A 17,602-nucleotide genomic window follows, 5' to 3' on the forward strand; every position below is an offset into this window, starting at 1 on the left:
CAGAGGTGGTGAGACTTTTGAGAATGTTCAGGGAAAGAATATCATATTATAATCCGGTTTATATTGTGTTGAAACAGAAAGCAGGAGTTGGACTGTTTCCATGATCAGCTCCAAGCAGTGTCACAGGTCATGACAGGATGGATCAGTTGATTTCCATTTTCATCCCCAGTTTATATTAAACAACAATTTTTGTCAATCTGTTCATATTTTTCAACTGCTTTGTGAAACCCTGATAGCAAATCTGTTCTGAGTCTTCCCTCCCACCCCCTGACCCAACCTACTCTGCTTATTCAGGAAATGATCTCTAAAGCTTGAACACTATTTACATTATCAAGATTTACTTATCTTTTCTTTTTTTCCATTGAAACACTAAGCAGCTCTTACATCAATGTAGGTGTGTTTGAGAATTATGAGAGCCTTCAATTCTCATACCAAACTACACCCACACAAGTCAATTCCAGTTCCAATGACTAAAGGTCATGTGAATGGCAAAAAGTAACAGGTAAGAACCTAATTTTGCTATTAAGAGTAACTGAATTTGCAGTTGTGGTTTATTAGTGAAGGAATTAATGCCACGAGGAGAAAATCCTTTCCCTGCCTTTTGCTGCTGTTTGTTCCCACTGTTCCCGCTATTATTTTTAAGGACAGTTCCAATGGAAAAATAGACTTATGATGTGTAAGAACACAGAACTGCCTTTTAACACACCAGTGAGGGAGAGACAGTGGTGGGGTGGGCTAGTTCCTTGCCAGGAGGTGGGTGGCATTCACTACCCAGCTCCTTCTGCAGGCTTTGCTGAAAGCAAACATTTGAGTGCTGGGAATTGTCGGGTTCCCTGAGGCTGATGGCCCCTGTTTGTGCATTAAACCTTTCCCAGGGAGACATATTCATATTTCTCAGGTATGACTGAATTCTCACATTAATTTAGTGGTTCTAGTTCTTAGCCCTTTGTCTTCTTTCAGCCAGATCCTCCCTGGAATAGTGGTCTCTTTGATTTGCTCTTCTCCCATACCATACCTGGTTTTAGTTTGTGCTGCCCACCTGGGCCAATTGTTAATCTACAGGCTCTGAAGTCCAAAGGGGGGAAGATCCTGCACATCCTCCCCTCAACTTTACCTTTTGTCAGGGTGCAAAAGGTAGGGACAACATGAAAATATCCTCCAGCAATTCAGGAGCAAACCCAGTGCTTATGGGGACTCTGTGTTAAGGGACTTGGCTAGTCTTGCAAATTACTTTTAGGAGAGTGAGTTTGAAGAATAGGAAGAAAATCCCAAGTGTGGGCATACTTCTGTAACAAAACCCTCTCTCTCTGGAATCACCTCTTGACAAGACAGAACCTTTGATTCAGATAATGAAAGACCTGTAAACACTTTTGAAATTTTCTTCAGTATATCAAGACTCTTGCTTTCTTTGGTCTCTGTACACTGAAGGGAAGGGTCAGTGGCATTTGCTGGAAATAGCGAATCAGTGTTTCTGTGTTTCCAGCAAAGTGATCTCTGGAGCTCCCAGTCAGTGGTGCTTCATTTCTCTTTAAATTACAGCCACCAGACCTCATTTTTCCTTTCTAGAATAAGGTAGGACTTGATGTGAAGAGGAACATATATATTTATCTGGACAGAATGAAGTTATGGTGTGGCTCATCCTTGTTGTTTGTGGCTGCTACGAAGCTCAGAGGTCAGGGGGTGTTTTTTGTTTGTTTTTTTTTCCTGTCACAAACTCACAGCAGGTCAAGCTGGGTATTTAGGGTAATTGTGAGCAGGTCAGTGTCATCTAAGCAAATGGACAGAGCTTGTTTGACATGTGGTTTTCTCAGTTGCTTCCTGCTCTATCTGTCCCTCCTTTTCAATTTGTGCTGTTGAGACATGTGTAAGTATATTGACATATTAAGTATATTTAATGCTGTTACAAAAATTGCCTAAATCTGTCTCTGATTCTATTAAATGCAAAAGGTTTTCATGACAGGGGGGCTGAACATTCAGACTGGCAATGTCAGGAAAGTACCTAAGGGACATCAGGATAAAGAGGGGTGGCAGAGAGAAACTGGGAAAAAAGAACAGGGAATGGGAAAGGATTCTTCTACCATGATTTGGCTGGAGCAAATTTTATAGTGCATTTTGCAGCCAGTGGGGGTTTTAACAAAGGGGCAAACCTAAAGTAAGTGCCACTGTAAGTGCAAGGTTACATAAAGCCTGATGAACTCACAGTGAGATCTGAAGTTAGCCTTCCATCTGAATTTGGACCATGGTTTATTTTTTAGGATCTACGGGATCTCTCTTTGTGTTTGATGGATTTTGCTGTCCTGCAGCAGCAGAAAGCTTTCAGGTCCCGTTTGCAGCCATTCCAAAGAGTATTTTCTGTGCACAACTGTGTCTTGTTGTACCTAAACAACATCTTATTTGGAACACTTGGATGCAAAGCTTCCAGCACAGTTCTCAGCCTCCTGCCATGTTTATCTACACTTCCTTGGTGGTCTGGTCTGTGCTGGAGGCATGGAAACTGATAGCTCCCAAAAGGCTGCCAAATCCACTGCCCTGATCTCTGCTGGTGTGGTGCTACCAGCAATTACAGTTCTGTCCTAAGGCCCCTGTGCTCTAGGGACACGAAGGTGAAGTTGTTGTTTTGAAAGAAAATAAAATCAACTGAATCTTTGGTTGGTGCAGACATATAAAGCTGCCTTCAGTGGACTAATCAGCAGCACTAGTAAATAATAATATGATTACTACTTAAACAAGGCCTGATTATACTTTCCTAGGGAAAAGCAATTCTTTACACTTCAAAATTAAGTGGATTAAGGCCTACAATTTTTCTTATGTAGGACACCAGGATGAAAGATCACCCTTCTGGTCTGGAAGTGTCTTTCATCACTTTACCCTTCACAGACCTGACTGGTTCTGTGGCTCATGCTTTGAGAACATGTGAGGGTCGGGATGTGTGCAGCAAATGGATCTCCAGGAACACCATGGCTGACAACTTTTTGTCAATGTCCTGGCAAGAATTTGAGTGCCAGGATAGCAACTGCAGATGAGGATCTAACTGATCACTGTGCTAGGAATTTCCCTTCAATGCTCATCAAATTTCTAGATTTTAGCTCCCCTGGCAAAATTGCCTGATGCCTTCCAGCTATACTCCAGAAAGTCCAGAAGTGGGAAGGTCACCTTTCTTGGGACTCTTGTGGTGTCTGAAGGAATGCAGTGATTCAGAAACTCTGTTTGCTTAATAATTCATGAGACTTCTTACTTTTCCTGTTAGCCTTTAAACAGTGGGAAGAGCCATGGCAAAATAATTAAGATTAAAAGGCACGGTTTCCTCTTCAGATGAAAGTAGCATTCACTTTGAAATGCTTGGTGGTGACTTTGATTCATGTCTTAGATGGACCTTTGTCTGCCAGAAGCTGCTACCTTTGCACAGCTCCAGAAAAATTGCTGGAATACACTGTGGGGCCAGGAAGAAAGGGGAGTTCAAATGTGGACCAAAGGAGAGTGATAAATCTAAAATAAAGCCACTGATCCAGGCAGACTTCCACGTAAGACAGCAGATTTAATGCTGTTTACTGGTATAATTTTTCAGAGCTCCAGTTAAATGCAAAACAAATCACAGATATGTTAAAATTTTACTGTGTGGGCTGGACTGTTGTTTTCAATGAGCAGTGGTAAAGCCCCTGCTGTGGTTTCAGCATGGTTAAAAGTCCTATTTTGCTGTTCTCAGTGATTAGAAAAATAGCACGTTTCATACGCTTTGGAGTTATGTGAATGCCTCTGTTTTAAATCATGAACGAGAAAATTGTTAACAATAGGTTAATTTTCTGTTTGTTGCTCAGATGGGATGTTTTAGTCCCTAAAATTGAACGCTAGCGTAAATCACTGCCTCTGCAGCATCGCTGCGTTTGCTTTCAGATGGATTTATGGAAAGATTTGATTTCCCTTTTCTTTAATCTTATATTGGCTTATAATGGAGCCCACACCAGAGCCTTGTAGTGAACCAGGGGAATATAGCTGTCTTCTAGCTCATGCCTCAGCAGCTGCGAGGTACTGGCACACAGCAGAGGAGCTTTGTGTCTTGGGTTTTTGGATTTCGTTCAATTGGTTCCACTTTGCATATTTATTCATAGCAAAGCACCATTAGCTCAAGACTAATAATTGGGATGGCGTGGAGAACACTGTATAAAGAAATGCAGGCCACTTGGCTCTCCAGAAGCCTGACTTGGTGAGGATTTGACTGATTCTTTACGTCAGGAGCTCTGTGAAGCCTCTGAATAACGTATTAATGCACGTTGCTGCTTTTCTCATCCTCTCATTTAACATATTTCAGTTCAGTAGGGTGTTCCTTGAATTATACTCATGCAGCTTAAAACCAAGCCCACAAGCTAGGTAGGAAGCCATTTATTAAAGTTATCTTTAATAAAAAAAACCAAAAAAACCAAAAAACTAGAAAAAATTAACATTCCTGAATGCTGGTAAAGAGCAAATCAAATGTCTTAATCAATTTCAAAGACTTAAGCTGGCACTTTTATATCTTCTATATATTTACTTGTAAATGAAAATTGAATATCAGCATAAATATGTTTCATTTTACATACACCTCCATTCAAGCTGCTTTGAGTTGGTAGGAGCCTTTTTCTTCAGAGATGAATCACTTTGTTGAAACAATCTTACCTGTCTTCCTACCAAGCCCTTTGGGCTTTTCAGATGGAGAGCATGCTGCAATGGGAATCTTACAGAGAAAGAAAAATATTGTGGTTCAGGGTTTTCTTGTTTGTTAGTGATTCTGGCACCTGGAAAGCATGGCTGTATCAGAAGCTGATTGGATTGAGAGGGTCATGAGTCAAATGTCCCAGCAAAGGTCAACATTGTAATACTATGAGCGAACTACCCCTGATTCTGGAGGGACATTAAGATGCAGATTCATTTTTACCAAAGTTTGCGTCTGGATGTCCAATTGTTAGACCTTTGTTTGTTGAACCTCTATCTGAATGGCAGAAAACAGCAGCAAAAGAAGCCATCCCGGGAGCCAGCTTTGTTCCACGGGGCTTCAGGAAGGGGTACAAAGTTTTTTAAAGATGTAGCTTGTATTCTCTGCCTGCTAAAGCTCCGAATCCTGGGGATTTTATCATGTGCTGTGATGGCAGAGACCCACTTATAGAACAACACTGAAACCATTGCAGGTCAAAAGATGAAAGAAATGTTGTGAGAGCCACTGACTGATTAAGCATTCTGTCATCAATAATGGATTTTGAGGAAGTGGGACAGTAAATATGTCTGGGAGAAGGAAAAATTAACTCGGGACTGAACCTGTACTTCAGACTGAGCTACACTCGTAAAGCAAAGAATACTGTGCTGTACTCCTGGTTTTTAATTTATGTGTGTAGATAGGAAGAAGTTGCTTCTGTTTCCACTTGGAAAGTGGACATTAGACTCTTAATGCACTTTCTGAGTTGAAGTCAAATAAGTGAAAAGTGCCAAGCTAGCAAATAGACCTCTATTACGTCAATTAAGTTGTGGCTATTTATTTTAGAGCTAGATTTTGGCTAGAGTATTGTGCTGAATATATTGCATTATGGAACAATTTGACTGTGCTTTAGATTACTGCTCTGCAGTATGTGGGGAAGCCATTAATATATAAATATATGAATACATTAGAAGTACAAACCCACATGTGGTTCAGTTGCATCCCAGGAAGGTTCCACACTGCAGTAGTCCATGGAATGCCAAATGGGTCTGCAGGCAGCGCAGCCAAAGCCTTCTTTCTGTCCCGTGCTAAGCTCTCACAGTGAAAGTGAGTTTTGTGCTATTGGAAAACACTTTTGAGTGGTGTGGCTTTACATCAGGTCTGTCAGTGAAATAAGTCCCTTCAGCAAAAATAGTGTTGTGTGAGCATAGCCCTATTTTTGTCCTTATGGAAAAACTAAACTAAAAAATGGCACCACTGAATGATCAGTGCTGTAACAGCAAAGGCTCCCACAGTTAACCTGGTCTCAGTCGAATCTTTGGTGATGTTAAAAATCACAGTGGAATGGACCTGTGGGTACCTTTCAGCATTTTTCTGGGTAGAGAGGTAAGTGAAGCAGATTTCCCACCCAGCCTCATTTAAAGCATGTGGGATATCAGTATCCATATGGAATGCTTCATGATTAATCATCGTGGAGATTTGTCTCTGTGGAAGATGTTTCGTTCAGCCCAGGACTGAAAAACAAAGGATATGTTACTGCCACACTAATGAAAAACACAGACAATCTGCTGTTCATATGTGCCAATTGTTGCTGCAGCCATAAATGCACTTAGAGATGAGAAAAATAATTGCAAGCAACAATTCTGCACAAAGCTCACAGGAATATGGGCTCTTTAGGGGGATGCTTTCAAGTGCATAAAAAGCCATTCACAAACTTAATTCTTGTTCCTCAGTTCTTCTTTGTGCTTGCTGTCGGTCAGTCCATCAGACCACAACACCTCAATCAAAAAAGTGCCAAGCAGAAAACTAAATTGCAGTCAGGGGGGTGAGAAAGGTCAAGGGAAATTTCAAATTTTAGGTAGTTTTGTGTATAGGACAGCACAAGCACAAAACCTGACCAGAAATCCAGAGAACCTTCTAAGGATGACCATGACAGGTAGAACTGTGCACAAATTGGCAATCCAGTCAGCTTCTGAATGTTTTTAAGTAACAAAAAAGTGTAAGTACTGCCACTACAAACTGTTTCTATAGAAATGGTCACTTTCTGTGGGCTGAATAATGTGCTCCCTGTGGGTAGATGATACCTTTGAATAGATCTGGTTTTGCTCACCAAGTTCCAAAAGGTATTTTATAATATTTTTGGTAAATAAGATTGGTTACTGGTAAATATTCAGGCTGTTGCCCATCTGAGGTTCAGATCCTTGCAGTATGAATAGACAGATACTTCTGCAGCCACAATCATCATAAGAATTGCACTGTTCCCTTTCTCCTGCAGTTTGAAGAGGTTTCTCCTCACTCGTTGTCCCAAACTGCGTGGGCTGTGGCCCTGGAGCGTTGGAGAGTTTCCACCGTGTCGTTCTGCAAGCCCATACTCCACCCATGTGCAGTGCTGGCCCCTCTGCTGCAAAAGAAACAAACCCCAGAACTACAAAAGGCCCTGGAAAGGGCAGAAAGAATGACCAAAGGTCTGAGCAAGGAGTGACTGCACCTCCTGGGATGCTTCAGTTCGGAACATAAGGGAGTAAGGTGGGATCTGATAGAAGTCTACAAACCTCTAGAGGCGTGGGTGGGTGGGTACCAGTTGCCATCTCTTAGGGTGCAAGAAATAAGGGCTATCAAATGATCTTGGCAGGAATCATGTTCAAAACAGAGAAGAGTAACTTCCTGAAGTAGACTTCCTGCCAACAGATGCTTTGGATGCAAAAAGTGCCTGCATGGCTCTAAGGGGAGACAAGGCAAATACTGGAAGGGACAGCTCTGATGGGTGTTCCTAAGAGGCCACACCAAGCTCAGGAAACATTTGAGCATAAAATAATTCCAGGACTGGGAATGTGCTCAAAGAGAGTGTCATATACATTCGCCCCTGTTCTTAACTTAGACATGAGGTTAGCTTATGGCCATTGTTGAAGACAGGATGCTGGGCCAGATGGCCATTCCTGTATCTGCTATAGATAGGTCTTGCCAAGATATTTTAACACTTGGTATACAAGATGTTGATGGTTTGGGGTTTTTTTCTTACTTGGTCAGACTTTCAGGTCCCAGATTCAGTCCAGACACCATTCAGATCATCTTCCTCGTGGTATCTGGAGAATTAATGCTGTCGATTTTAGTATGATTGGAACAAGACTTTTGAAACAGAAATTCAGAAGGCTTCAGTCTATTTTCCACCCTCCAAGTATTATTATGGAAATGACAGCATCTTCCTTTGTTTCCATCTGTTATTTCTGTGGCAGTAAGTCCCCAAATATGCTGTAAAGAACTGTGGACTTGCTGTATTGGCTATTATCCACACACTGCTCTGCTACTCATCCCCAAACATACCTCTTCAACTATGTTTCTCTGAATGTACAAGCCTCAGTTTCCAAGCCAAATTTCATTTGGTTATTTTATCACAAGTGCTAACCACCAGTTTTGGTTGTTGGTTTTTCTGGGATGTTTCAGCCTTCCCCAAAAGCCAGAGAACACCGCCATTGGGACCCTTACTGGCAAACTTTTGATCCACGATATGTGTGGTACAAGAACAGTGCAAGTCTGTCATCTTTGTCTTTGGTAGAATGCAAGGCAAGTACATAAAATACTTCCTTATTATAATGCTTAGTAGTAAGTGTTGCTATTAAGTCATCAGCTAATTTCTGATTCTGTGAAAGAAGCATGTTTTGGGCAGAAATTTTCCAGACCTAGGTTTGTTACAAAGTAAATTGTTTGCTGAATAAAAAGCTTTTAAGCAGACAGACAGCTGAAAGGCCTGAAATTCAACAGTTGCAGTTTGCATGGAAATTGTCTTTATTGTGGAGTTGTCTATAGGTTTTTTGTTTTTGCCTTCATTTTCAGTTGTCTCCTTTGCTTTGCCACAGCCATCTTGTTTAGTCTTTGCCATTAGAAAACAATCAGAGAACCAGTGTTGCCAAGTACAAATGCATCTCATTTTTAAAGTTCAGCTGGGGTTTTTTCCCTTATGTGATGAATTTTACATGGAGACTGCTGCATGATACCTTTCAAATTTGGCCAACTCTGCCAAATCTAGCGAAAGGAGCGTTTTGGCCAGATGTTATTGTTGCTGCCATTGTGAGTTCCAGCATTGGAAGACCTTCTGAGCTAAACCAGCACAATTTTCTGCCTCCATGTATAAGGAGCTGACTGGCATAAAAGAGAAACCTTGCATTTGTCTAGGTGCACAGCAGAAAGAAGCAGGTGCACGTACAACAATGCAGAGACTGTATAGGAGAGGTGCAGCTTCTCTAGGATTTTCAATATTGTCTAAAAAGCCCTCCAAGCACAGCTGCAAAATAGCTGCAAACTAGATTGTGATAAGGAGTAGAAGAGATTTAGCAGATTATCAGAAACCAAAAAGGAGAAGTCAGCTCTGTGTGAAAAACTCAGCAGGGCTGAGCAGCCAAAGGAAGGTGGAGGTGAGTACAGAGGTGTAAAGAACTGATCAAGAAGTGTCATTGTCAGCTTGAAGGCCAAAGGTTTGGGAGGTGAAAATTAGTCACATTTTTAGGTATTCTAATTCCCTATCAAGACATGATGCTGGGACTTAGTCGAACAAGCTTAGTTGAAATAACTCCTGTCTTAAGCCATCCTATAAAACAGGCTTCTGGAATGGCTTCTGAAGTTGATTAACTTTGTTCTTCCACCTAGTTTGCTTTTCATGAATGTTCTGGTTTCACTCAGGGCTGGAAATGAGACTTGTCAGGAAGTCAACGGGAATTTTGTGGCGCACGAGGAAACTCAAGAGCTTGCCAATGGAAACCTTTGTCTGGTGAGATTTTGCTCAAAAAAGCGTGTCCATGCAAATTCAAGTGATGGGCTGGGCAAGTCAAACTCCTCATTCATTTTGTGAGGCACCGGTGAAGCTGTACGTGACAGGACAACCTGGGCACGACACAGGGGGAGATTGCAATCAGACTGCATTGTCACGAGCTGGCTGGGAGACAAGCAGCGCTTCCAACCTTTGCATCCCTCGTTTGACAGCAATCTGTGGAGTTTTTAGTTGGCAAGGTGGATCAAGACATTGCAGATTATATTTTTAACAATGTGCGTGTGCATTTTGGGGAGCTCCGTTCTCTCTTCCTACCTCCTGAAGGCCACAGCAATATTTGTGTTGCCACTATTTTTTAAGCTGGCAAGACATGCTTATTCTTTATTGCCAAACTGGTGAAATTTCTTCCAAAGGAAAAGATATGGAGGGATTATTTTGGTTTTCAAAGCTTCTGCTAAAATTATTTTTTCCTTCTCTGTGCATCTTTTGTACTCAAAAACAAAATGATTGGATTCAAAAGAAAATGTGCTAAGAAGTCAGAGCCTTTTTTTGCAGCATTTGTAAGTGAAAGTGCAATCCAGCTGTTGGCAAACCATAAGCTCATTGTTTTGGCAACGCTGTTTCATTTACTTTTTTTTTTTCCTGTTATACTAACTTGTTTGCTCAGGTATTGGAATTCAGAGTTTTTCCTTCTTTTTAGAAATTCACACCCTTTCTGGCAAGGTTTGAGCTGTTTTTATTGCTTACAATTATACCTACAGGTGAAATAAATACTTTCCCACGGATGCCCTGGAATCCGGTATGGTTATAAGCTGATGTAGCTGGAAGAGCTGAGTTGTACAACGAGTATTTCTACTGCTCTGTCTTTTCCTTCTGACACTTCTTAAAGACACAGGGCTTGAATCTGTTCTTGCTCTTGAGTTATTGAGGCAGTTCTTTGTAAAGGTGTCAGGGTCTCCTCCACGCAAAGGTGGTGTGGATGGGAACAGATCCAAGTGACTTGGAGATAATATACCTGTGAGGAAAACCTAAGGTGCCTTTGCAACATAAATATTCCTGTGGCCTTCAGAGCACAACTGAACAGAGCTCTACACTGTGCACACAAAAAAAATGGCATTGGAAGGACATTTTGGTGTCACAAAGAAAAGCACAGAAAAGTTAGGAAATGCCCTAATTAAAGCTGCCTGTGTAATTCATTATGATTCATTTTTTAATTATCTGATCCCATACTATTTTTTCCGCAGACGCCTCTTACCTCTGTGCACAGGATGTTCAGAGGCCTCTTAATGAGCAGCTATTCAGCAGTTTGTTTCATCTTCATTGTTTCATGTGTGGCCCAAGGCCTTATTTACTGTGTGCTATTAAATCCTGTTTTGAGGGCTAAATCCATAAAAAGGCTTTGGCCTGGTGACCTTGTGTGCTGAAGGATCTGACTTCTCAGCCCCCTGCTGCCTGGTGTTGAGAGGTAGAGTTTATGGCCCAGGTGTGCTCTTGCAGCTGCGGCAGAGTGGGGCCAGCTCTCCAGCCTGGCTCCATGGTGCCATTCTGAGCCACCCCTAGCTCAGGTGCCTCCAGGAAGCACATCCCTTTCTGTGCCATTCTGAGCCACCCCTAGCTCAGGTGCCTCCAGGAAGCACATCCCTTTCTGTGCCATTCTGAGCCACCCCTAGCTCAGGTGCCTCCAGGAAGCACATCCCTTTCTGTGCCATTCTGAGCCACCCCTAGCTCAGGTGACCCCAGGAAGCACATCCCTTTCTGTGCCATTCTGAGCCACCCCTAGCTCAGGTAACTCCAGGAAGCACATCCCTTTCTGTGCCATTCTGAGCCACTCCTAGCTCAGGTAACTCCAGGAAGCACATCCCTTTCTGTGGCTGCAACCTGCTGCCAACCCAAAATCCAAATAATTGTCTCCTTTCCCTGCAGAGTTAAGCGGGAGTCTAGGCTTTGTGACTCATGCATCCTGTTTTGAGCAGTGCCACTTGCATGCTGAAAAAGCCCTGGAAAAGTATTTCACCAAAAGCTGTGACCCAGTTTTCCTCCCCATAGAAAGGGAATAATGGCATGGGCCAAACTCTCTCACAGAGGTGTTCTCTGGCTCCAGTGTTTACAAGTCCTTTGGAGTCTTAGTTATTGGAAAGACAATGTATTGCTTCTTCAGCCAAAACTGAAGGTCAAAGTTGTGGAAATATCCCCTTGTCTCACTGCCTGAATTAGATTTACAGAAGAACTCTTGGTGAACCATTTTCTAACAGAAGAGAAATGGGCTCCTTACAGTGTTCTTCAAACTGGGATCTTCCAAATCACCCCAGAAATCCCACCAACATGTTCTGGAGAAGTCTTGAGAGGTTTATGGAGAGATAGTGAAGCAGGCAGTTTTCTTCTCAACTCAGACTGTCAGGATTGTGTCTGTAGCAGAACACAATGAGCCAGGGATGGTTCTCTGGCCTGGAGATCAAAGAGCATGGCATGACTCAGCCATGGGGCTGAGCTCACCCTCCTCCCCTCCCAGAGAGCCAAGACACCTTGGCCATGCTGCCTGGTGGAAACAATTGACCTTTGCTATCTCTCAGATGATGCTGAAGCAAATCTGAGAGAAGAGAAGCTGGCAAGAGCCAGAGCCACGTTTGTGAGCAGGCTGACAATGGTGTGGGCAGCACTGACCAGGCTGGTGCTCTGCTCAATATCACTTATCAATGTAGTCAGGGCCCGTGCTGGGTGTTTAGCTTTCCCTGAGAACTCATCACAGGGAATGTGGGGGAATCTTTAGGACCTGGTGTGTTTCATTGTTCTACCTCTGGGTGGTTTAGGAGGGTCTGGATCATGTACATCCTGGGATGTAATGGCAACTAACCCAGTAGTCTTTGGTGGAGCTGTGGGAATGTTCCAATTCTGATGTTTTATCCAGGAGAAATTTTGCAACATTAGATTTCCATAGGTAAATAATTCTCTTTCTGGAATACTGCTGGGCTTTATGTTTCAGAGAGGGAGGGAGGGAGGGCCAGGAAGTAGCTACTTGAACCTGAATCTCTTACAGTTTAGGATAACACCCAACCTTGGAATCCTTGCTGTATGGTTATTTTTCTTGTTTTATGATGTTTGGAGGTAGATGTGACAGAGGTGGTAATTTTCTCTTTCTGGGAAAAAATGCATCAAGAGATTACTGGAGTTTTTCCTTGATGGGGTTTTGATGATGTTTTCAAGGACAGAGGAACAATTTGCTGCTTATTTCTACCCCGAGGCCCTGCCAGTGGGACCTCATGTTCATTTCCAGCCAAAAGCTGCATTGATTTTCTTTCATTTACATTTATCCTGAATTCAGAAGCGTGTAAATGATACCTCAATTGTTCCTTCTGTGTTAACATACTGGAAATTTTCATCGCATTGACTGGGAATATCCTTCCAAGCCCATAGCACGTCAAATGGACCACAGTTAATATGTGTAACAAGAACAGAGGAGCAAGCTGCCTTGTCCAAAAGGAGCACACATTTCTGGAAACAAAACTTTCTTTCACCACTGAGGGCCTGATTGCTCTTTAATTCAATCCTTGGTAGGCCAAACACATGGGAAACAAGCTATGGAGTGGGGAACATGTATAACTCTGCAAAAGCAGCTAGGCAATCTTGCATATGGCATAATTGATCTCTACAGGAGGGGAGATCTTTTTTTTTATTTATTTATTTTTAAATCCAGCAAAGAAAAAAACTACCCAAAATTCTATCCTAAACAAATATACCAGAAAATGAGGCTCAGACCTACATTCAGCTTGTGTCATTTCTCTCTGTAATCCCTGGTGCTTTGCCTTTGACACCTTCCTTGAGCCTGATCAGGAGCTGGATTTCAGTGTTGCTGGTGCTTCTCTTGCCCCTGTTGTGCAACTGCTTGGTGAATCTGATTTTGGGAGCCACTTAGATGTTTGGTGCTAAGTTACTTTCCTGATGTCTGTCCAAACCCTTCTGAAGCTCTTTGATTCCTGTAAATGCGATAATTCAGCCTGGCTGGGTACTTGTTGAAGGCTATGACACAACTTGGGTTAACTTCAGAATCAGCCCTGCTGGCAAAACAGACTTTCTTGTGAGATTTATGGAGCTTCCTGCTTCTCGCTGGGCTGCGAGTGGAACAAGAATAGCCTTTCTCAGAGTGTCTTGGCACTGCTCCTTCTAGAGAGAACCCAGAACAGGACACAATGAGAATTACCAAACTTTCATAGACTAAAAAAAAAACCCCAAAACCAAATGCCTTTGCTTTTTGTTGGGTTTGGTGGACTTTTCTTGTGTTAATATTTCTAATGTTAATATTTTTAGGAAAGTGTGTACAGCGAATACATGAAGTTTTAACTCAGTGGATTAAATATAATTCAAGTTGACTGGAAAAGGTGATGTTTTGGCACTTCAAACTCTTAAACTCAGCAATTATTTTGCTTTTCTTGCTGTTTAATTTGCACTGCCACTGTCACTCTTCTTGCCATTGAGTTAAAATCCCTAAAACAGGCAGTCTCTGTGCATCTCTCTGAGACAGATGAATGGCAATGGACATTGAAGTGACCTGCTCAAGACTGCAAAACAGGGAGAAAAAGGAGAAAGGGGGAGAAAAAGGAGCAGAAAATCAAGGGTTCCCAAAATCTTCTTTCAAGTTGAAAAACTAGGATGAAAAATCTATTTTAAATAAGAGGTTTCTTTACTATTATTATTATTATTATTATTATTATTATTATTATTATTATTATTATTATCGTTAATCTTTATCCAAAATACCTGCATGACTTTTCTCCCATGCTACATAACTTTCATGGGTTTGAATACGGGCAACAAAGATTTTTACACCCAAGCTGGAAGCTGGGATGATATGCATCATAAATAGTTGAAAAATAATAAGACATTAAAAATATGCTTGTTGTAGCTAATCTCAATTTGTTTAAAAATTGAGTGTGCCACCTTCATATGCACGTCATCAAAAAAGCCCAGTAACTAAACAGGTTAATCAAAATCACCCAAGTCCCAGAGTCCTCAAGTTTAAAACCTGCTGACACTAAAAATACCCTCTTCATTTCTTCACCTGCTAGAGCAGGCCATGTAAACAAACAGACCTTGTCTAATAATAGTTGCAGATGTTCAAAACCAGCATTTATGGTTACAGTCATGAGCCCTGAATTTCTGTTCACAGGCCACATGCTTTCTTTCCTGATGCTTTGCTAAATATGTAGATTTTTAATAAAATCTTTCTAAAGATTCTGTGACTCATGCAGAGCTCCAGCTCATTTTAATATAACCCAAGCTCTATCCCTCCTCATTCTGTAAGATCTTTACAGCTGCAGGTCCATGATTAATGAACTTTAATTCATTTAGTTCTCCTTCCTTTTTTCCTTTTGCTTCATGTATGTGTGTGTTTTTCCTTGCCAGCAAGAGAAACTGTAGTAAATTACTCTGTTGCCTTATTGACAAGAATTCTTTTCCTTCTCTTCTCACCTTTGCATATAATTCTTTAATGGGTTAGTCTTCAAATGCAAATTTGTTAGTTACCTTTATTTTATTTTATAACTTTGCCTACCTTGGAAAGCCCTAAAGCTCTCCCTTAATCAATTTTTTTGCCTTCCTCTAAAATGAGTAGAGAAACTTACATGTGAAATAGGGAAAAAAAAATCCTAAATCCCAAATGAGAGGAAATATTCAATAAAAATTGAATGCAAGAACAAGCACTTGCTTTTAATGTATTTTTACTTCAAAAATACCCAGACAGAGAGATATTTGTCCAGAGGACCACTGCAGGCCAGCCCCTGGGTGGCTGGGGACACCTTGCCTTGAGCCTGGTGTGTCACAGTGTCCCCAAGTCATGCAGTCATGGCAACAGTCCTTCATGTGCAGTTTCCTGCATGAATCACCTGTTTCCTGTAGCTCTCCCTTCAGCTTCAATACTTCAACTACTTCTTTACCCACCCTGGTTTCGTTCTAGGTAATCCCAAAAGGAATAAATTTGCTCCAAATTACAGGCCTGGTGCTCACTTAACGTTATGTTTGAGAGCGGGCAGCAAATGGGTGCACTTCAGGGAAACTGATAGAAGTGGACTGCTTTGTGATTGTTATTAAAAAAGAAACGAAATGTTTGTTTTATTAGTTTTAAAATCTAATGCAATAGAATTGTGGTAAGGAGGTAGCAATTAGGAGACGCTCTAGTTGCATGCACATAAAATCCCATGTTTCTCTCTCAAAGTAACAGGAGTGGAATCAAAGGCTGTTACAGCTATTTGGATGTAACAATAACATTCTGCCCTGCTTTGTAACTGCTAATGGATTTCTTCTTCAGCATGCCTCAGAGGAAATTATTTTCCTTCCTGAGAAGAGACTAGAAAGGCTGGGAAAATCTGTTTGTCTTTTCTCTTACCAAGATATAAATCAGCCAGATCAGCCTTCGAGCCAGCGGAGTTTAGGGCAGGTTTAAATTGCTGCTCATGAGATATGAGGTTTCACAGACAGTTACACAGCTGCTCTGGAGGGTCTTCATCCTCTCTGGGTACAGAGCAGGCTGAGGAGTCTCCACAGCAGCTGTGTGGCAGCCAGAGGAGCCCTGAGCAAGGCTCCTGGTCCAAAGCAGGGCTTTCCAGGCTGTGATGTGCATACCACTAGTGGGACACAAACCACTTCCAGATGGCAGATGAAGGCAGCTCCTCCACTCCTGTGTGAGGCTGCTTATAAAGCTACGGGATAAGCATTTCCACACAGATACTGGAAGTGTTTCCCTGCCTTTGTGCAGACTCAGTTCCTGCCTGTAGCCACTGACTGGCAGTGTGGAGGTGCCCACCCGAGCTGTGAGGAGCTGTCTGCTGAGAGGGTCTGTGAGAAGAGACTACTTAGGGCAGCTTTCTGGACATCCCTTTGCAGATTTTTCAGTAGCGTTGCACAGATGATTTCTTTTCCCCCATTGTTTTAATTGTATCCATTTTCTGATCTTGCCCTAATTTGGTGATAATTGATTATTGCAGGGGTGCTATTCTTTCAGCAGAGAAATAGGACACATGGTTCTAACCTTTGGGAGCCATGCAGACACTCAGATATTTCAAAGACAATATTTTTCAACATGATCTGACACGGAAGTGATCTATTACAGAAATGCATTTGTTTCTGTAGGGATGTAGCAGCATTGCTCAGCACATGATGCTCAATGTATGCATGAGGAAATGTAGAAGGTAATTAGGTGAATATTATTTAGCTCTCAATGAGGGTTTCTTTACCAAAAATATCTCCGGAGCTCTGGTGATCATCAGGGTCTTTGTTTTACATCTTGTTGGTGCATTGCACCTGAATGACACAGATCTCCCACACCACTGGCTTTTGGCCAAGTGTGCGGAAAGTTACTGCTACTAAGTATAGTAAAGAGAATAACAATAATCATGTATTTTTCATTATGGAAGAGACTTTGTAGTCAATAATTTCTATTAGTTCAACTCTGCCTTTCCGTTAGGACACTAAATGACTTCTTTACATTTCTGAGTTCTTTCTTCTACATTCATTTTAGTTTCTCTTATGGACAAAACCTCTGTGTGTGTTTTTCCAACAACATTCATTGGAGCAGAAGGAACAGTTTATAGGTGATCCTTTGAAATGCCCACATGGGTGAATGCAGGGACAATGCCAATGCTTGCATGTATTGCAGCAGAGAAACTTGACCTTCTTTTAAAAGGCAAACAACAGCTGTAGATTCCCGAGCTGTTGGGGAATCCTTGGAATATGGAAAAACAGACATATTTCTTTCCATGCTGTTGTGAACCTTGTGAGAATCATGGTTGTGCATCTTTGCAATGCAGTCCATTAGATTTTAGAGTTTATCATTGCATATAATAGCATGTTTCTTCCCAGAAGGCTTCTACCCACAAATAACAACTTCCATACACTGAGGCTACAGAAATTTCATGTTCTGTCCCAACCTACACATTGATAGGTCTGAAGGGTGTTTGAAGCACAGCTTAATAAAAGCAGCACTTGCCCAACCATGTTGCTTTTGGCCCCGACGAAAAGGTGATCCATTTTCCCAGTCAGTGGTGGTTTTGTGTAAATGCCCACAGATGAGCTATTTGTGCTATCTCTGCATGTTTGTCCAGAGCACGTCTTGGTTTTATTCTTGTAAGGAACTCCAAGGCAGCAGGTACACCTGAGAGAAGGAAAATATGCAGCTGCAAATCTGGCTG

General features: G+C 41.8%; 2 long non-coding RNA genes across 2 annotated transcripts in view; both read left to right on the forward strand.

The window, feature by feature from the left end:
- Positions 1-367: 367 nt before the first annotated feature.
- LOC119702169 lies at positions 368-8,201 on the forward strand. The gene is made up of 3 exons (XR_005257272.1): positions 368-502; positions 6,939-7,189; positions 8,105-8,201. It is a non-coding gene; the product is annotated as an uncharacterized LOC119702169 (long non-coding RNA).
- Positions 8,202-9,336: 1,135 nt separating this feature from the next.
- The window catches only part of LOC119702170, a 30,332-nt gene continuing 22,066 nt past the window's right edge, over positions 9,337-17,602 (forward strand). The window contains exon 1 of the long non-coding RNA XR_005257273.1: positions 9,337-9,425. This is a non-coding gene — a long non-coding RNA (uncharacterized LOC119702170). The remainder of the gene's footprint in view (positions 9,426-17,602) is intronic.

The sequence above is a fragment of the Motacilla alba genome, chromosome 5 (assembly GCF_015832195.1).
Source record: "Motacilla alba alba isolate MOTALB_02 chromosome 5, Motacilla_alba_V1.0_pri, whole genome shotgun sequence".
In the NCBI taxonomy this organism is placed as follows: Eukaryota; Metazoa; Chordata; class Aves; order Passeriformes; family Motacillidae; genus Motacilla; species Motacilla alba.